We start from the raw sequence: 19968 nt of genomic DNA on the forward strand, positions 1-19968 counted from the left end.
TAGAAATGCAGGATTGTGTTGTTGCTGTTTAACAAACGTGGAAATATTTGCCCTTTCAACTTAATACACTGGGGACATCCTCCCTTATGAGGGTCTCCAGGTAGATTCTGTGGCCCCAGGGTGTGGCCAAAGAGCACCGCTGGGACGGGACGGGTATTTTGTTCAAGGTCACACAACGGGGACAGGAGAGCAGGATCTGAATCCAGAACACAGGCGTCTGGCGGAGCTGAGGGGCCATCATCAGCCCTTCTCAGCGTCTCCGCGCAACCTGGCGAGAGGGATGTGCTTCCAGGAAGGGCAGGAGGTGAGCAGAAAGAGGGTGACTGTGGGCTCGGACCAGGGCCCTGCCAGGAGGGCACGTGCCTCCTGCAGGTGGTGCCGGGGTTGGAGGAGGTGAGAGCCAGGGTGGGCAGCATCAGGTCCCCTGCCCCGGTGGGCCGGCTGCTCCCGCCGTCTCTGCCAGCCTCCACCAGGCACACGTCCTCGATGACATGCGTGGTCCCCGGGTCTGAGCAAGCTCAAAGCTCCAGGTCCTCCTGTGGGGCTGGCACGCAGCTCCGCCCTCTCCTGCCCCCAGCCCAGCGCCCCAGGCAGCAGTGGGGGTTCCTGTCTCCTGTGACTGTCCGCCCTCCCTAGGGGAGCCGGGGTCCCCGAGGCACCCCAGCAGGTGGCCATTCAACTTCTGCTTGGGTGACTCCAGAATGGGGGCGCTCCTTCCCTTCTAAGGAAGCCACTTCTGCTGGGGACAGCTCTAATACTTGGTGGCCTTGGAGGTAGAGCCGGAAGGTCAGGGGGGCCCATGGAGGAGATGATGGGTGCATCTGAATCTGTTCCGGTCGTGTGCGGGGTGGGGCAGGGGTGGGCCTCCGTGTCCCCGTCTGGCTTCCTTTGGTGCAGGTCCCACACCTCAGTGAGTCGCGGTATTCATTTAGCGGGAGCAGCATTCTTAAAAAGGCGTAAACAGAGAGGACAGAAAGCCTCAGGAGTGACCGTTTCAGCATGCGGGGGTGGCGGGCACCCCGGGGCCTGCAGGGGTGGGGGCAGGGCCCTCCAGTCACGCTGAGGGTGGCCTGGAGGCGCTCCCGGCCCCGGCCCCTCTTCCTGCCCGCCCCCCCACACCAGCACCCGAGTCCAAGCGGGGGCCCCCGGGGCGGTGGGAACAGGGAGACCCTCTCGTCTCTCCGGGTGCATCCCCTGGGCTCCGAGCAGCCCCATAAATCGTCTGCCTGGAGTCAGGGGCATAGAACGCCCTGATTTATGCCCCGCCGGGACCGCCCCCTCTGCCTCCCTCCTGGCTCTGTGGGGCCAGGGCCTGGCAGGCTGCTGGCTCCAGACAGCCCTGCGGTTGCCGTGGCGACAGGCTCAGGCCGGTATCCTGGCTCCCTCCCTCCTGCTCTCCTGGCTCTCCTATAGCAGGGCTTCCCTCCAAAGCCTGGCCTTCCCGCATGTCCCCACGGCTGGGGGGACCCAGCATGCGGGTCACATCCAGTGCAGACGTAGAACACGCTCTGGGCCACGTGGCCCGGGTGCTGGGGAGCCCGTGGCCTCCGAGTGGCTGACAGTTACGATCCTGCTCCTCCGCGCGCGTCAGAGCTGCCAATCACAGAGCAGCCTGACGCAAGGGTCCACAGGGTTAGAGGAAATGTCACAGGTTACGGGGAAGAGCATCGGTGAGCACAGAGGGTGGTGGGCTCAAGGCGCCCGTGTGACACGCCTCTTACTGAGACGTGGCTTCGGTTCCACCTCTGGAGTCTGGGTTGGCTTTGGTTCTCACCCACGGAGGGTCTCCTCTGCCCAAGCCCCTCCTACCAGCCCTCCCCGAGGCACCTGGCTGCTTCCCCTCCAAGTCCCCAGCCACCGTGGAAGGAATGGGGGACTCTGAGGGCCTGCGCTGAAGGAGGCCCTTGGGGGGCTGGTGACCCAGGGGGGTGCCTCAGTGGCCTGAGCCTCTCCTGCCCCAGGTGCCCATCGTCCCGGCAGAGATGGAGGCCGGCAGATCCCAAGCTTCTAGACACTGCAGATCTGGGAGCAGAGTCCATAACCAGCAAGCCGTGGGCGGTTCGTGGATTCCTAGGACAGAAGGGAACGCTGGCCCAGCCCTGGCCCCGGATGGGCACCTGGAGGAGGGAAGAAGCTGCCCTCCCAGGAAGCAGCGTGGCCGAAGGCGGAGATTCGGAGGCTCCAGGGTCGGGCTGCTTGGGCCGCGTCCCCGGGGCCAGCTCCGTGACCAGGACAAGTGCCTTCTCCTCTCCAGGCCGCGGGTCCTCATCTGTGCACAGGGACTAATGGTGTCCACCTCACTGCAGGGCCACCCCGAGAAGCCGATGAGACCATGCCGAGGAGCATGGTTACGTGCTGCACAGGCCAGCAGGGGACAGTCACCGAGCCGGCATGGGTGTCCTGACCTTTCCCTTAGCCTCAGTGGGCACGCTCTCCTCTCCAATTCTTACAGTCAGGGCTGGCGGCGGCAGTCCCTCCCGGGTGCCACCCTCTGGCACACTGTGGGGTTGGCTGCTGGGGGGGACTTTGAGTGATGATATTTTTATCTTTATGAGGAACTCTGGGTGGACAGGTCAGTGGTCATGATGACCGTGGAGAAGGCGGGGAAGAGGGAGGTTGGCCAGGTGTGCACAGCGACATCGGTGCTTCTAGAAACGGTCCAGGGCCCGGTTCTGTGAGCTGCTGGGTGGGTGGGGTGCAGGACCGTCTAGGTTTCTCTGGGTCGGTCCATCCCCGCCCGCTGGACGCCATAAACATCCTGCCGAGCAGCTGACCCGTTGTCCCAGGGAAGCTGTGAGGATCAGGGGGTGACTTGCCAGTGGTCAGGACCAGGACCGGGACCAGAACCCAGAGCTCCTGCCTCCCCTCGGGCAGCCTCTCGCCCCAGAAGCCCGGGAGCTGGGGGCTGAGCTCTGCCTCCCCCTCTGCCCACTTCCTCTCTCCGTGGGAGGCTCAGCTCTGACTCATCTCTGTCCAGATGGAGTGCCAGCCCCTGGGAAGGGACGGGAGGAGGGCCTCGCCACCTATCAGCTCATCTCCGGCCCCAGCTGGGGCCAGACCCGGCTCCCCTTGAGCAGACTGGGAGACCGAGGCCTGGAACCTAGAGAGGGTCCCTTGTCTCTTTATCTCCAACCCTGCTCAGCTGCCTCCGCAGCCCCCCTCCACCTGCCCAGGCCCCCTGGATTCTGAGTTGGAGATCTGCTCTCCACATCCCGCTGGCTGCCGGGCGGCCGGGCGGACAGTCGTGGGTCGAACTGACCTCATCTCGCTTCGCCCCATGAGGCCTGTGTGCCCTTGGGAAAGTCCTCTCACCTTCCCAAGCCGCAGTTCCTTCACCTATAAAATGGGCTCACCGTCAGATCCACCCGCCCCACGAAGGTGCCATAGAAGGTGTTCTAGAACAAACTGCCCTAAAATGAATGACTCAAGGACAAGAATCCTTCGTTCTGCTCATGAGTCTGCACTTGGGCCGGCCGGGCAGGGCCGGCTGGGCAGGGCCGCTGCTCTCTGCTCCGGGGTGTGGTGCGGCAAGGCTGGGGACTCCCTCTCCTGGAGTCTCGCCCACAGGCCTCGAAGGTCAGCCTCTCCCCACGTGGGCCCCTCCACAGGGCAGCTTGGTCTCCCTCTTGCCATGGTGGCCAGGTCCCCAAAGTGGGCATCCCCAGAGAAAGAAAGCCCGTGAGGCCTGTGCAGTCTATCCGCCAAGCCGTCCCTGAGCTTCGACTCAGAGGAGGGACCAGGGGAGCCGTATGTGGCACAGCTTGCGACAAAGTGGTCATGTCTGTCAGTGTGCTGTATCTCCTCCCCTGACCTCAGTTCATCCCCGGATACTGTGTCCCCCAGGGCCTAGGACAGTGCCTGGAAGGAGGAGCCTTGGGTAAGTATGAACAGGGGTCTGTTCGGGTGAAGGAACGGACCCAGGTGTCTCCAGGATGCTCCGTCCCTGTGGCGCGGGGGCTCCGGCCGGGTTGGAGGAGGGGAAAGGAATGACCCCTGGCTCCGGCATCTGAGGCCTGAGTTTAGACCCCGACTCTGGCCCCAGGGTGCTGGGTGACCTTGGGCAAGTCACAGACATCTCCGTGGGTGTCAGCAAAAGCTAATAAAACCAGACTCTGGCTTTTCAACTTGTGTCATCAAAAGCTCTGCGTCTGACTTGCTTTAATTAAGATAAGAGCGCAGAGAGATGTCTGGACGTGCTGCTCGTCCTTTGATGTGGGGCCTTGTGCGTTGCTGGTTTTGATGTCCGGGGCTGGGGAGCTGGACTGGGGTTCGTGGCGCTGGCTGGCGGGCCGCCCGCCTCTGCCGTCAGCCTTGTTAAAAGCACTTACGATCTAATAAAGTGAGATGGATGTGGCCTCCCCCGGTGGAAACACTTTCCATCCCTCTATGCACGGACCACTCAGCTGTACCCAGGGCTGACGTTTATTGAGCACCAACTAAACCCGAGACCCTGGGCTGAATTCCCTTTAACCCCCGGAACCACTCTGTGTGAGCTGCTATCACTGTTCCACCGAGGAGGAGACAGAAGCTCCGGGAAGCCCAGCAACTTGCCAGAGCCCGCTGGTGAGTGGGCTGGTAAGCGGAGGCACCCGACGAGGGCTCCTACCCTCTGGGGGTCTCTCCTGAGCTGCAGGCGGCCCTGGGTGAGATGGGAAGCCCGTAGGGACCTGGAGAGGGTGAGCTGCGAGGACCCCCATTTTACAGGTGGGGAAACTGAGACTCAGAGAGGTTGCACTGAGGGTTTCAGAGAGGAAGAGGGCCAGGAGCCAGGAGGGGAGGGCTCTGGGACCCTCCATCCCCCCTGTCTTGGCTCATTGTCCAACGTGAGGTCAGGCCGAGACGCTCTGTCCTGGGCAGCCTGGCGTGAGCTGTTGCTGAAAGGAGTTGACATCTCCCTGTAAGGGAGACAGCTGGGCCTCGCGGGGGGTGGGCAGTGATCGTGGGGAACGTCCTCAGGGGGTGGAGACACCCCAGACCTTTGACGCCCGTGGAGAAAGGGCTGGGGGTCCCGGCCCTGGTGCTGAGCTGTGGCTGTGGGGCCCCACCTCTGTCCCGTGGCAGTGCCAGGAACCCACCACCGCGGTTCTTCCCAGAAGAAAGTACATCCCGGCCAAGTGGAAAGGAAGGTCGCTTGTGAGGTCACGTTCATGGCGGCCTAGAAGTTTCCATCTCCTCAGGCGGAACGTGGAGCAAACCCGTCTGATTACGAGAGCTCCCGGGCCCAGAGCTGGGCGCCCCCAGGGCCGGGGGCCGGTGCATTCTGAACCGAGGGCCGTAGGTGACCCACGTCCCTGGACCAGCCGCAGAGTCGGGGTCGGGGTCAACTCCCGGGGGCCCCTGGTCCCCGGGCATGCGGATCCTGATGAGGTCACACTGACAGTAATACCCAGGAGAGAAGGTTCCAGGCCTCGTCCCCTCCACTGGGAGGCCACCCCGCGGGGTGGTGCCCGCCTCATTCTGCTCCTCTGGACACAGAGCCTCTGCCGCCTGCACTTTCCCAAGAACGTCCTCCCCCCACCTCGGCCACCTGGAGGTGCCAGTGCCCACAGGCCCCGGGCCCACGGGGAGGGGTGGGCTTGGCCGAGCCCAGTTTGGGAATGGCCGCCTGGAACGTGAAGCATCCTGCCAGGCTCTCCCAGGGCCTCCCTGACAGCAGCCCGGGAGCATCTTGCATCTTCCCGACCCGCTCCCCACGAGGGCTCGAAGCCAGGCTGGGGCCGAGGACCAGGCTCCTGACCTCAAGTGCCCAGCGGCTCTCTCTCCGTGAATCCCCCCTGGAGGGGGGCCACCAGGGCCACCATCGACCAGACCCTGAATCCAAACCTGGGTTCGACCAGCCCAGCAGAGGGGGCTGCCCTTGGGCAGGGGTGGGGCCCTCGGTGCTGGGGGCCTCTGGGCGGCCTGCTTCCCTCTCTGGGCCTCTTGTCACCTTGTCTGCAGGTTGGACCATTCCAAGGGCCCGTTCGCCCTGACACGCTGTGGCCTGAGGTCTCCTCCGGCCCGTGGCAGCCAGGGGCAGCGAGTCCCTCCTCCTGCAGCAGGCCAGAACCTCCCCGGCCCTTATCGCACGCGGATATCTCCCCGTTGACACAGCGCTCACTTCAGCTCTCCCTGGAAAGCCGGCAGGTTGAGAGGGAAGGAGACGCTCTGGATTCCCTGAGGTGGGGATCTAAAGGCCAGGCCGACCTCCAGGATTGCCCCGTGATCAGCGCCAGCAGGGCCTGATCCTGCACTCCAGCCCCCAAGTCGCCCCTCAAGCCCCACGTGGGTTCCAGCGCAGGCAGCGGAGGCCTGGGAGCCGGCGGCTGTTCCCAGGGTCCCACCCTGTGGAGACTCCTTCTCCAGATCCTTCTCTAGCTGCCCCCTGGTGAGCCAAGCCCGCGTGCATCCTGGTGTCCAGGGTCTGCCTTCTCCACCCCGTGGCCCTGCTGGTTCCAGACGCCTCACAGGCCACAAGTGCACCACCCCCGACCCTGTCCCTGTCCAACTCCTTCCCATGCTTCAAGGCCCCACTTGGCCTGCCACCTCCAGGAAGCCTTCCTAGACTACACTGCCCACAGGTGCCCCTCCGAGGGGCCCTGGCCACACTGTGAGCAGCGTCTGGTCACTTCTGCTCCGTCCCCATCCTTTTCTCTCCTGAACCTGCCAGCACGGGGCCAAACCCTGTTTGTATCCAGCTCCTTCTTGGTCAGAACCTGGTTCCCATTCCCTGGAGCTGGCCTGTCCTGCTCAGGGCCACCATAGGCCACCAAGGAGAGAGCCAGAAAGTTTCAGGTTCATCCTGGGCCCCGTCTTGAGAGTGGCTTTGCCTGCTAACCCAGAGGACGGTATATGTGACCCCACAGCCGCTCTGCTTGGTGACAGGAGGGAGAGGCCCAGAGAGGAATGCAGAGACCATCACTTGTTTCCATCGCCCACGGCCTGCGTGTGCGCAGCACTGGCCGCTGCCCCGTGCGCATCAGCCCTCAGCCTCAGTCCTCGCCGCGGCCCTGCGCAGAGGGGGCCCCTGACCCCATTCCACAGATGGGCAAACGGGCCCCGAGGTGGGAGCCGGTGCAGGCTGCCCCCCGCTCCAGGGCCAGCTGGGCTGCGGAGGGTCCTGTGCTGTGCCCCTGTGGGTCCTCTGGCCCTCCCTAGAGCCAGGCCTGGAGGAGGGGCGGGGGAGACTTGGATTCCTTCTCCCACCCTCTGTATTGTTTGGTCATCATCATAAAGTAACTCAACTCGAACTTTAAAACCAGAAAGAGCGGCACAAACTCGGGAAAGGAAAGAAGAAGTTTCCAGAACCAGGGTCAGCCTGGCCTCTCGGAGCCGCCGGGCAGCAGACTCGGGCCCTCGGGATTCTGGACCAACCTGAGCTGACCCGCATGGACTGTGGTGGCCTCGTTCAGGAGTAAGCTGCCCGTGGGCCGAGGCGTCCGAGCAGATGCCGGATGCCAGGGAGACGCGGAGCCGGGCCCTGGGGTTCTGAGTCACACCTGGGCCTGGGCACAAGAGGAGGACCAGCGGAACAGCCCAGAGGAGGAAGGACACAGCGGCTCCCAGAGCCCCGCGGAGCTCCCCAGGTCACGGGGAAACCTGGGGCTCAGAGCGCCTCCCGACCCGACCTGCTGGGCTGCCCACAGCCGTGTCCCTCGCGGCAGGGGCCCTCGCGGTCGGGGATTGGGCCTGGGTTCCAGTCCTGCCCACCCGCTGGTGCCGGGTTGAGGACTCCCGGGCTCCTGCAGCCCCTGTCTGTCTGCACCCACGCGGGCTCCTGTCTTCTCAGGTGCCCCTGACCGGGCCCCAGGGAGTCCTCAGGGGGATGCGGGAGGAGCCCTGGGTGGTCAGACGCCCGACACCTGGACCCCTCCTGTGCCACGCAGGTTAATAGGTGTGTGTTCTTAACCTTCCTTCATGTCCACCGCCCGCCCAGGGGCTGGAGCAACACAGGATGAAAGAGATCCTGCAGATGAAAGGGGAGGAACAGGCCTCCCACAGCCCGCCTGGCCCCAGGCCCAGCGCACGTTCTGGTCCAGGCAAAAGCAGCAGGCCCCTGCCCACCCTCGGGCCTGCAGCTTCCCTGTCTGGGGGCCAGAGGAGCGAGAGGGGCTCTGTGAACCCAAGGTTAGACCCAAGGTTATGACCTCCAGAGGCTCCTCCAGCCTTCTCTGGCCACTCTTGGCCTCACTCACTCTACCCCAGCCATTTGGACCTACTGACGCTCCCTCCCTCCCTCTCCCCATCCTCTTTCCTGTTCCTTGACACTCTGGCAAGCTCTTCCCCCACCGCAGGGCCTTTGCACAGGCGGCTTGCTGAGTCTGGAACACCTCTCTTCACGCCTCAAGACCTCCTTATTGTTCAGGTTTCTGATTACATGCCACCCCTCAGGGCGCCCTCCACCTAGCAACCCCGTCAGTTCTGTAGGCCAGGATTCTGTTTTCTTCATGTACTTGGTACAATTTATAATCATTGTTTTAATGATGGCAGATAATGTGAAGCATCATTTTTCTTATGTTGATCCCAACGGATTCCTAACTGGTCAGTGAGCGCCAGGGTGAGGTGCCCGCTCCACCGCCAACTGGTGGCTCCGGGCCCGGGGTCCAGGTCCGAGGCTAACAACAGCAAATGGAGTTGGGCTCCACCCGGGGCAGAGCAAAGCCTGTTCCCCTTGACCTTGTCAGATCTCCTGCAGGCGGGTCTCTGCTGCCTCAGGAAATGGGGAAAAGCAGCTCAGCTATTAAGAAAGCACAGGAGCCCCCCTGCCCGCCCTGGGTTCTAGACTGTGCGGCCCCCAGCTCCGCCCGTCCCCTCACCTGTCCTGTCTCCCCAGCAAAACGGGGTGCCCGGGGAGCAGTGAAGACGGGGAGCAGTGCCCTGGGCATGCCCCAGCAGACCCAGACCCTGGTGGGCGCTCAGTCCTGTGGGCTGTCCCCACGTGCACACTCAGGCACCCCCAGAAGCACCAGGCCCACGCACCCCGGAAGGACAGCCAGGCCTCCCGCACACGGGCCCTGGCCGGCCCTGGCGCCTCGTGCACAGACCCACGCGTGTGTGCGCGGGGCAGGCGCTGGAGCAGCCTGGGGGGGCGTCAGCTGCCCGGTGGGCGGGAGGAGAGAGCCCGGGCCCTGTCCAAGATAAACACAGGAAGCGAGGATCCCCCGGTGTCAGGGCCAGGCTGGGAGCCAGCGCAGACTGGGGGGGGGGGGAGGGGGGGAGGGGGAGGGGAGGGGAGGGGGGGAGGGGCCTGAGCGTGACATCTGCTGTCTTGAGTTCAAATGTGAAAAGTTGAGACCGTGACTAAGCTGGGGGGGGTGGGGGGGCACCTCGGCTCAGTCTGCCTGTCTGTCTGTCTGTCTGTGGGTCTGTCTGGGGCATCACCACCCACCCAGCCGCCCTCCCTCCCCAGCCCTGGAGCCAGAACCCGTGTGAGCGAGTGTTGGCTCAGGAGGACATGGAAAGAAGCGGTCATCTCCGATTCCGGGATGCGCCGACCCGGGTCCAGCTGTGTCTCTGGGAGATTGTCGCAGGCGCGGCCACCGGGCCAGGCGCCCCGGCCCTCCCTCCTGGAGCCAAGGTTCCTGCTCTCCCCGAAGTCCCCGGGGTCTCTGCCAGGCTTGAAGGGATTCCAGTGAGTGAGCGCTCGCCGCGTGCCAGCCGCACACACCAGCCTTCGACCCTTCTAGAAAGACTGAGGACGGGGCAGAGACGGGGTGCTCCCCACGCAGCCACCCGGCTCCCCCTCTTGCCCGGGGGTCGGCAGCCTCTGGAGGCCACAGGCTGGAGGCAGCCCCACCTGAAGCTCAGGCCCTCACCCACACTCCCACCACACGATGCCAGTCGGGCGGGGCCCCGGGGGGTGGCACATGGAGACTGTTCTGCAAACAACCTGTCGCCAAGCTGCCCAGACCCCCCTGGGCGAGTGGCGCGTGTCCTCCTTCTGAACGCCCCCTGCGCTGGCCGCCTGCTGTCCCGGAGCATCCCGGGCCTGGTCCCTCCCACCCCGCCAGCTGCGCCCACCTGGGCAGGTGTCCCCCTCTGCACCCCCCACCGCCCCCAATAACCCCACCTGCTCCCCTCAGCCCTGGTCTGTTCCCTCCTCCCCGCCACCCGGGGACGGACAGATTCGTCCACTTTGCCAGTGAGGAGGTAGCCCAGGAGGCCACACGACGGTGGCCGAGGGGCCCGACCCAGCCCAGGTCTGCCGACTCCAAGAGACTCTTCCTCCGATGCCAGCTCTTTCCTCTGCCAAGGTCCCTGGGCTTCCTGTGGCCTCTGCCTTCCTGGCTTCCTGCCCTCTGGCCACCGCTGGCTTGGCCCCAGGTCCCAGGCGCACACTCGGCCGTGGCCCATCAGGACCGGCGGGCCCAGCGGGCAGCTGCCCCAACACCTGTCCCTCCCGTTACCTTCCCCGTCACCACCTTGCCGCGTGGTGGCTCTCAAACCCCAGGCTCCCTGCTCTGCCCACTCAGGGACCTTACTGCAGTTTCTATTTCCTTCCTCGGTGGAGAGAGGGATGGTGGTGGCCGGGTCAGACGGGAGGGAGGGAGGGATGGACGGATGGGGACTCACGGACGGGCAGGTGGAGGGTAAATGAGCAGGTGACCCACTGGGTAGGTGAGTGGCTGGGTGGGTGGGTGTCCCGTGGGAGGTCGGAAGGATTTGGGGGCATGAAGGTGGGAATGGACAGGTGACGGAGGGGAGGGGTGGGCTGGCTGGATGCGGGGTGGGCGCGAGGCTGGATCTGCTGGGGGGGGGCGCGTGGCTGTCAGGTGGATGGGGTGGAGGAACGAGACGGGGGACGCACTTCACACCTGCTGCCCCTGCCTAAGTGACCTGGACCCAGAATCTTCACCCCCAGACCCAATTTGCCCTCTGTCAAGGGGGAAGACTGGGGACCAGGCTGAAGCCTGCAGCGGCCTCTCTGCACCCACTGCCTCTCTCCTCAGGGGCATCCTGACCACTGGCCGGGGAAGCAGCCAGACCCCAGATCATCCTTTGCGGCAGGGTCAGTCTGTCCTCTGCAAATGTCCCTGCGTCTCCCACTTTGGGGACTTTTTTGTTGCTGTTGTGACAATCTCATCCCTTGTCCTGAAGCCAAGATCTCTCTGGAACAACAATGCCACCTAAGTTTAATTAACTAAAGATCACACTTTGGTGACTAGAGCTTCAGAGACGGGGATCCTGGTCTGCAGAGCTCCACAGTCGCTTAGAGAAACGGTGAGAGGTCGCCCCCCCCACCAAGGCAGTCAGCTCCGGGGGTCTTGGAGCCTACAGTCCTGGCGGCCGTCTGCAGGGGGATCCGCGAAGCCGTCGTTGATCGACAGCGAGAAACGGAGCCGAGGCGGTCAGGCCCCGGGGTGCAAAGACCCCGAAGAGGGTCGAAATGTGGGGAAGGGAGTGGGGTAACAGGGCTTGGGGGAGACGCGTGGGAGCCCGCCTCTCTCTCCCTCCTCCCTGACTCTGGTTCCCACCCAGAGAAGCTGGAGCAGAGCCTCCTCCTCACCTGGACCTGCCCAGCGGCCGTGCCGGGCACCGTGTCACCTGGCACAAGCAGGCGTCACCAGCACGTGTGGCACCTCGCGCCTCCGGCCTGGCCAAGACCCTGGCGCACCCTCACACCGTTTGCCAGAGGCAGGAAACGGAGGTTCAAGTCCAGGAAGTGACCGAGCCGGCCCCCGTCCATCTTCAGCACTGCCTCCTCCCGTTTCTATGGAGGGTGAGGGACCGCGGCTCCGAGCAGCCCAGGCCACTCGGCCCCCGGGCTTCCCTGTGGAGGGCGCGGGACGGACAGTGGGTGCCGGGCCCTGGGTGGGGGCGGGGGGCTGGTCAGGGAGGGCTCCCAGCGCAGGGGGCGCCCCTGAGTCCCCTCCTCCCTCCCTCCCTGGGTTTCCCGGGTGCTAGGCTCCAGGGGAAGCCCTGAGCCCCGACTTTGAGGGAAACCCCACCCCCTGGCGGGGCCAAGGGGGCCCGGGCAGCCAGCAGCCGCCCATCAGCCCACAGGACTTGTCAGCAGAGCCCAGGGCGGGGCAGGACCCTGTCTGGGCTGTGGCTGGACCATCCATCTCCGCCTCCTCCCCGGCTCCTCCCTGGGCATCCAGGTCTGCGACCCCCAGGGTCCACGCACCCCCGTCCCCTGCTCCTCCTGGTCCTCACCCGGGTCCTGGTCAGCAGAGTGGGGTCTTCACCCGTCTTGACCCCAGACGGTGGGGCCACTAACCCTGCAGAGGAAGTGGGGGGCCGGAGAGGGGTCCTGCTGGGATGCCCTTGAAGGAGAGGTAGCGGTCTCTGGGCCGACCAGGGGACAGGTTCACCAGAGCAGAGGCGCAGGGGCACCCTGTGAGTGACAAGCCGACAGCAGGGAGCCCCTCCTTCCAGGGGCCCTTGGCCACCGCCCTGCACCCTCCTGAGCAGCCGTTGCTCCGAGCTCCGGGTTCCCTGCCCAGGACCTGCCCAGGACCTGCCCAGGACTGCGGCAGGCTCTCCCCTTGACAGTGCCCGTGCCCAGCCCTGCCCAGCCCTGAGTTTGGTGGAGAAGCTGCCGGGGGTGTCGGCTCTCAGGGAGGGACAAGCCCGGGCCTGGACCTGCTCCCACCCTCAGCCACCTCCTGGTCCTGGCTGGGCCGTGGTGTCCCTGTCTGTCGCTGGGCTCTGGAGGAGCCCGCCACGTGAGCTTACGCGGATCAGTGAGATGCGCCCAGCTCGCACGGTGCCCAGCGAGGACACTCGGGGCAGGAGGCCGGTCACCAGCATCTTCTCTCACCCCCAAGACACCGTCCTCCGGGAGCCTCCTTTGGGTTTTGTTTGGGGCCCTGGGGTCGAACCAAGGAGTGACCCACCACGGAGCTCCGTCCCCAGTCCTTTGGCGAAATTTTTTATTTGGGACAGGGTTTCGCTGAGTCTCACCAAGTTGCAGAAGCTGGCCTCGAATACCTGAGCCTCCGACCTCGGCCTCCCAAGTTGCTGGGATCACCAGGTCCAGGAAGCCTCCTTGGACTGAGCCTCAGGAGGCGGGAATGGGTTTCGGCCCAGCGGCCCAGCGGCCCGGCTCCTGCTCCTCACGCTCTCGGTGCAGAAGAGAGCAGCAAACCGCCCTGGCCCCGCCCGGCCCCCTGGGCCCCAGCCCAGAGCCCACAGAGGCCTGGTTGTGGGACCTCGTTTCTTGCTGCAGGGTCACTGTGAGCCTCAGCGGGGACCCCAAGGGAGGGGCCATCTGTGTGACTCACCCCAGGGACCAGGAAGACCCCTGGGGTGTGGGGTGGGCCGCGGTCCTCCTGCTGGAGGGGGGTCACACTGGTGGTGCCAACGCGCCTGGTGCTGGTGACCACCCCTGGGACCTCCGGCCGCCTCACAGGCCCCCACGGGGCTGAGGCCTGGCCCCGTTCACCAGGACACCCCTGCCCCCCGCAGGCCCGCAGCCACCCTCGGTGTGACCTCTGCCCTCTGACCCCGATGGAGGGGAGGGTGCCCTGTATGGGGGCCAGGCTGGGGGGAGTGAGGGGACCCTGAAAGCCAGGCCAGGCTGCCCTGGGGGGGACTTCGATCCCCAGGAGACCCCGAGGAGGGCGCTCCCCCGCCCCCGCGCTGGCCGGGCACTCGGGCCTGGACACAGGGGAGCCCTGGGGAGCGGTGCCACCCAGCCCGGGAGATGGGACGGGGCCTTCCAGGACGTCCCCCCGTCCCACCCGAGGCGCCACCTTCATGTCGCCCTCTCCCAGCCCCTCCGTGCACGCGCTCCCCGGGGACCGGCCCTCCCAGGTGTAGCACATCCCGGCCTGGACCGCGGGTGACCAGCGAACGTCCCCGGGACCCGCGGCCACTGCCACCTTCGGGGGACAGCGTCAGTCCCACGGTGCAGGGAAACTGAGGCTGGGGAGGGACAGGGAGTGAGCGCCTCAGTGACCGGGAGCCCGAGGAGACCAGGGCGCCCGCTCCTGACCTGCGCCCAGCTGTGGGGGACGCGGGCTCTGGTCGGCTCCAACAGGGGAGCAGGTGGACGCTCTGACCTGCCGACGGCTGGCCCCTCCGTGCCCAGGCAAGCTGGGGTGGCCGCATGTGTGCGTGTGTGTGTGTGTGTGTGTGTGTGTGTGTGTGTTGGGGACCGGTGACACACTCACTCCCGAGTGGGTCTCTCTGGGGCCTCTCTCCTTCCAGCCTCAGCCTCCGGCCTCAGCCTCCGGCCTCACCCCTTAAAGGACCAGTGTTAACAGTGGGCCGAGGACCAGGATGGTCACAGGGGCTGCTGGCCCCAGGTTCATGGGCGGACGCTCTCCTTCCTCGTCCTGTTAACTAATCCTTCCCACCATCCCAGGGTTAGACGTTATCATTCTTCCAAACTGGGCCCAAGAGAGACCCAACCACCTGCCCAAAGTCCCACAGCTGGGAAGTGGAGGAGTCATCTCTAAGTCCCAGGCCCTTGGTGCCAGAGCCCACCCGCTAACGGGCTTCAGAGCTGGATTCCAGCCACAGTTCCTCTGCACACAAGCTGTGTGAGCTTGGGCCAGTTGCTCAACCTCTCTGAGCCAGTTTGCTCAGCTATGAACTGTGGACTGCCACACCTTGCGGGTGGCAGTGAGAACTCAGTAGACGGGACCCACGCCCGGTGCCTGGGAGGGGTGCCGTGAGCGGCGGTGGCACTGGAGGTTCAAATCCCGGTGTGCAGAGAGTGTGCATGGCTGATGTCTCCACCACGGTGTCGTTTTCTAGAAACACGGGGTCAGCGGGCAGCCGGCCAGGCCTTCCTCCTGCCGGCCACTCGATGCTGCCTGAAGTCCCGCCGCTGGGAACGTTTCTCCATGGACGTCTCCTGGGGGAAATGCGGCTTCCCGAGGGTGGCCTTGGGGACCGCGGGGGAGGGCACGCCGCCCAGCGCTGGCCCTCACTTCTGCAGGAGCCCTGGCCAGCCTTAGGGCCTCCTCCCCGCTGCCCCGCAGCTTCGGGTCCCGCCCCAGGCCTTGGCTGGAGCCTGGTGTGTCCTTTCCACCAGGGCGGGAAGAAGAGGTTTTCAAATGGACACCGATGACGGACGCTGCGTCCCCTCTCCTGGGCCCACTGACCGCCCACTTCACGGATGAGCAGACTGAGGCCCAGGAAGAGGCGGCCGCCCGCCTGCTGGGAGCCAGGCCTCTCCTCCCCGGGGCCTGCCCTGCCCCCGGCCCCTTCCCATCCGAGGGGCCCAGCCTGGCGGCGGGGACGTTCTGGGCGGCTGCCCTGTCCAGGCGTGTGTGAGTGTTTTATTGTTGCCCGCAGAGGTGTGGATGAAGTAATGGGCCTTCTCCGGCACTCCATCCGTCCCGCTGACAGCCGCGCCGAGCGAGCCGCGCTGTGTAAACGCCGTCACCCGCGCTCCCAGGCAGGCAGCTTCCTCGGGAAGCTGGGATCGGGCCTCCCGTCCCCGCAGCTGGCCCTGTCCACAGCTCGTAAATCACCGCTGCCTTCCCGGAAAGCGGAGGGAGAGACAGACAGGGTGACGGAGAGACCGAGGAAGAGACGACGGGGACAGGCTGCAAGGCGGAGGGACGGCAGAGAGGGGCAGCCAGACAGAGCAGGGAGAGGAGAGGAGAGGAGAAGGAGAGGAGGGGGCAGCATGGGTGAGAAGAGGGCAGAGGACTCACAAAGAGGACCCCAGGCATGAGCTGGCGAGGAGGCAGATGCAGAGAGAGAAGAGACAGGCTGGGGGCCAGGGAAAGGGCAGAGGGAGAGGAAGGAAGGAGGGGCAGGATAAAGAATGAAAGGGCTGGGGCACTGGCAGCCCAGATGCGCTGGTGTAGACCGTGAGCTGGGAGGGCCCAGGGCAGCAGGTTGGAGGGCCCAGGGCAGCAGGTCTGCCTCTCCTGGAGCAGCCCCCGTCGAGCCCCTGATGGGGTCCCACAGCCCCCTGGCCTGGGCCAGCTCTGGACGTGTTTGCTCTGCTGACAAGGTGTCTGGCCAGGGCGCTGAGACGCGGAAGACCTCCGTCTATTCCCTCTTCCCAAGGTGATGGGCGGTGGCCGGGGGCTGAGAGCAGCCCCAGGGAGGAAGACACGGGTGGGGGGAGCCAGGAGGGACGTGGAGGAGGGGTGCGGAGCGGCCAGGAGAGCCAGGGCCCCAGGCCAGGGCGGCCCTGAGGGCCAGGGACTGGTCACCCAGCTGAGCAGCGTGGCTCAGAAAAGAACCAGGGGACAGGAAGAGGGACAGTCAGTGTGGGTGGAGCCTTGGGGCAGGTTTGGATGAAACTGAAAGCATCCAGTCGGAAGGGTTTGGGATCAGGAGGCTTTGACAACAGGCCTTTGTTCTGGAATAACATAGATCTACAGGGAGACCCCAAGATGCCGACGCCCGAGCCCTGCCCACCCTCTGGGTCTTACTCGAGGGAGCACGTTTCGGCCCGTGTCCTTCTTGGGTTCCAGGGTCCAGTCTGGCCCAGCTGGCCAGTGCATTAGGAGGAGGGTCTTCACTGGATGTCTTTAAACACAAGGACGTCGTCCCCTGCGTAGGCCCTGGGGATCCCCGGGAGACCGTCAGAGGGGATGGTGGCCCAGGAGCCGGGTGCAAGGCCCTCCTGCTCTCTGCTCCTACACTGTACAGAGCCCGTCCAAAATGAGCAGGGTCGCCACTGTCACCTGGGAGTGACCCTCCCTGGTTACAGACAGCCTCTATGCATCCGTTCACTTGGGGACCCGTCTGTCCAGGTGACAAAACAACCCGAGAGTCATGCGGGGTGCTGAGAGAGGGCCCCAGAGCGGGGACTCCACCAGGGTCCTGTCTCCACGGGGCTGTCCACCTGGCTCTCCAGCAGGACTGTTGCATGCTGGGTATTTACAGGCAGAAACGGAGCCCGGAGCCCCCTGCCTCTGGGACGCCAGCTCCGGGCCTTGGGGGGTCCGGGGCAGCGCGCGGAAGGAAACGGGCAGAAAAGGCCGGTCAAGGCGCGGAGCCAGGAGGGGCCAGCAGGGGACCTGGCTGCTCTGCTGAGTGTGGCTGGGGTCCACCGGGGCCCTCTGCTCTCCTCCTTCTCCACCCAGCACCTGCCGTGGCTGGAAGGGACGGGCGTGCGCTTTTGAAGCAGCTGTGTTCAAGACCCCAGGACGAGTGGACGGTGGGTGGACCTCTAATCTCAGGGCCAAAGGCCAGCCTCCGGGTGCCCGGCAGCAGCGACGCAGTCCCTAGGCCCTGGCACCTGAGTCCAGCCTTCACACCAGGCAGTGGCACTGCGCTGGCCACCCAGATCTGGAAGCCTGGCTCACCCTGGGACAGTCCACGGTCCCTAATTTCACCCTCGAGGCCAGGAAGTTCCAGACTGTGGAGGGGGCCGGGTGGCCTTCCGCGGCTCCTCATCAGCCAGAGGGGCCTCAGCTGCACCCCGCGAGCAGCGCACGCAGGCCGCGCTCCCCCTGCAGGGCAGCTGCTGCAAGTGGGCAGAAGCAAGACCACAAAGGGGCTCACAGCCTCGCGGGCGGGAGAATCAGGGAGCTTCCCGGGTCAGGCTGGCAGGGGAGGGCCGGGCCAGGCCCTCGGCAGAGGAGCGGCTCAGGGCTGGCGCCTGGGGGTCTCCACGGTGATGGAGTCACTTCTGCACACAGGAGCCGGCAGGTCAGGCCAGTGTGTGTGTGTGCACGCGAGTGTGCACGTGTGTGTGCGAGTGCGAGAGCAGGCACTCATCTGCACACCCCTGGCGCTCCAGGATTTTTACTTTCCTTGTAAGTCATTTGGGAGAGGCCTTCTTCATTGTTCCAATCTTGCTTTGGGGCTGGGTGCGCGGGGGCAGAGCACCTGCCTGGGCCTGCAGGAGAGCCTGGGTTTGACCCCCGCACCCCAAAGCCACAGGAGCAAGACTTCCTACCCTGACTAAGTTGTGCGTAGGGGAAAGTCGCGGGGATGGCACAACGAGCCCCTGAACTGCTAGTCACAGGGCCGCTGTGCCCGGGCTGCGCTGCTGCATCACACGCACACATCGCCACGCTTCGCCAGCAGACTGTCTGGAAGCAGGCGGAGGCGGAGGCCGAGGAGGCTGCTCTTCACCTGCACGGGTTTCCCGGGAGTGAAGAGCTCCTGGCGCAGCCACGGAACCCGCCGTCACGGAACCCCGGAGCCTCGGCCTGGGGACAACGCTTCTGTCTGGTCCACGGTGCGCCCTCAGGACCCAAGTCCTTGTCTCAGGGTTTTGGGTTTGAGATTCCAGGGGCTGAGTGTGAACCCCCGTCACGGTGCCGCCCCCCGGGGGGTTAATCTGGACTTTAGAGCAGAACAGTTCCAGAGGTTCTTAAACTCTGTGCCACGGAACCCTAGGGGTTCCACTAAGAAGCAGCAGCACTTTGGAGTGGGACTTGTTTGAAGAAAAAAGAAAAAAATCTCTAAAAACTGAGATGGACAACCACAGCGCAGCCACCCACCCTAGGCCACGTGGACAGGAAGTGGTTAGTCCAGCAAGGAGATAAAATCAAGTCGTGCATTCATGTATTTGCTTAATTGACTTTTCTTCTTTTTGTTTTCGTACTGAGGATTGAACCCAGGGGCGCTCTACCATGGAGTCTGGGCTTTTTCTTTCTCTTTTTTAAAAATTTTGAGACAGGCTCTCACTAAGTTGCTAAGGCTGCCATCCTCCTGCCTCAGCCTCCCAACTCAGTGGGCGCCACCGTGCCCGTCTTACTGACATCTCCGTGACAGGGGGAAGAGGGACATGGCCTGCAGCAGGGGTCACAGAGACGGCATGTGCTCGGCCCTCCCTCCAGGAGGGCCGTCCCCCTGGTGGCCCTGCCGAGGGCCCTCTGAGCTGACATTCTAGTCCGGGAACCTCAGAGGGAAAACAGCTTGTGAATCAGCAGCAGCTTTTCCAAGAACAATAATGTTCTTTCAACAAACATTTGTTCAATCAGCAAACTTTTGAACATTCAACAAACATGGGTCCATTCAACAAATATTTGTTTGCTCAACAGTGTTGACTCAGCTCCCGCCCTGCCCACGGGGACTGCAATGTGGTGTTAGGGACAGAGGACCAGGTGGCAGGCAGCCAGGCCAGTCACTCCTCAGCAAAGGACTAAGGGTGGCAGAACTTCTTTTTTTCTTTTCTTTTATCTTTTATCTTTTGGTACCAGGGATTGAACCCAAAGGTGCTTAATGGCTGAGCCACATCCCCAGCCCTGTTTTGGATTTTATTTGGAGACAGGGTCTCACTGAGTTGCTTGGTGCCTCGCCGTTGCTGAGGCTGGCTTTGAACTCTCGATCCTCCTATCTCAGCCTCCCGAGCCACTGGAATGCACTGCCATGCCTGGCCAAAACTTCTTCTTAAATCTTTCCTTGCTCCCATTTTTGCCACAACAGAAGAGATGGGATGACCCCAGCCCCTTGCTCCCAGGGGACTTACCCCCAAACTTCTCCTTCGTCTACAAAACCCCATTATCAAGTGGACCCTCCCATCTCTGACCCTTATGAGCACATCCTGATTTCCACAGGGTAATTCAGCAAGAATTATGGACAGTCTCTCCACTGGGCCTAGCGTTTGCAGCCACGATTCTACTTCTAGGAATTTAATCTAAGGAACACATCTTGGGATGCACTGAGGCTTAGCCTCAAGAATTGTCTATAAAAGTGAAAATGGAAATCAATTGCAAAGCCTGCTCTGTAGGGAAAAATCACGGCTCCTCCGTGCCCAGAAAGCAATCTGCTCTCAGACAACAGAGGGGAGGAGAACACAGGACCCGGACAAGAATGTTCCCAATATATTAAACAAAAGCGTTTTTGAAATAGTCTTCATAGGATAATTCTGGTTTTTTTTTTTTTTTTAAAAAAAAAACATATGCAAGCATAAGAAAATGTCTGACGGGGTATCTCCTGGAAAAATCCAAAATTAGATGCTGTGTACAGAGGAACTGCAGATGGTTTTGCACACGTTGTTTTCCTTAACTGCACTCTCCTGATTTTCTAAATTTTCTGTAGCACATGTTGTTATCATTAGAAAATAAGACACAGAAGTGCAACCTTCCCTTAAATCCAGGGCAGCCCCAGTTGAGA

At 63.7% G+C, this 19968-nt stretch overlaps 2 long non-coding RNA genes across 2 annotated transcripts; both read left to right on the forward strand.

The window, feature by feature from the left end:
* The first annotated feature begins 641 nt into the window (after window positions 1-641).
* Window positions 642-8479, forward strand: LOC144367927 (uncharacterized). Its single transcript, XR_013427571.1, has 2 exons — window positions 642-4563; window positions 5062-8479. It is a non-coding gene; the product is annotated as an uncharacterized LOC144367927 (long non-coding RNA).
* A 2243-nt stretch (window positions 8480-10722) lies between these two features.
* On the forward strand, window positions 10723-19704 carry LOC144367928 (uncharacterized). The gene is made up of 2 exons (XR_013427572.1): window positions 10723-10987; window positions 11145-19704. It is a non-coding gene; the product is annotated as an uncharacterized LOC144367928 (long non-coding RNA).
* Window positions 19705-19968: the final 264 nt, after the last annotated feature.

This window comes from Ictidomys tridecemlineatus, chromosome 11 (assembly GCF_052094955.1).
Source record: "Ictidomys tridecemlineatus isolate mIctTri1 chromosome 11, mIctTri1.hap1, whole genome shotgun sequence".
Lineage (NCBI taxonomy): Eukaryota > Metazoa > Chordata > Mammalia > Rodentia > Sciuridae > Ictidomys > Ictidomys tridecemlineatus.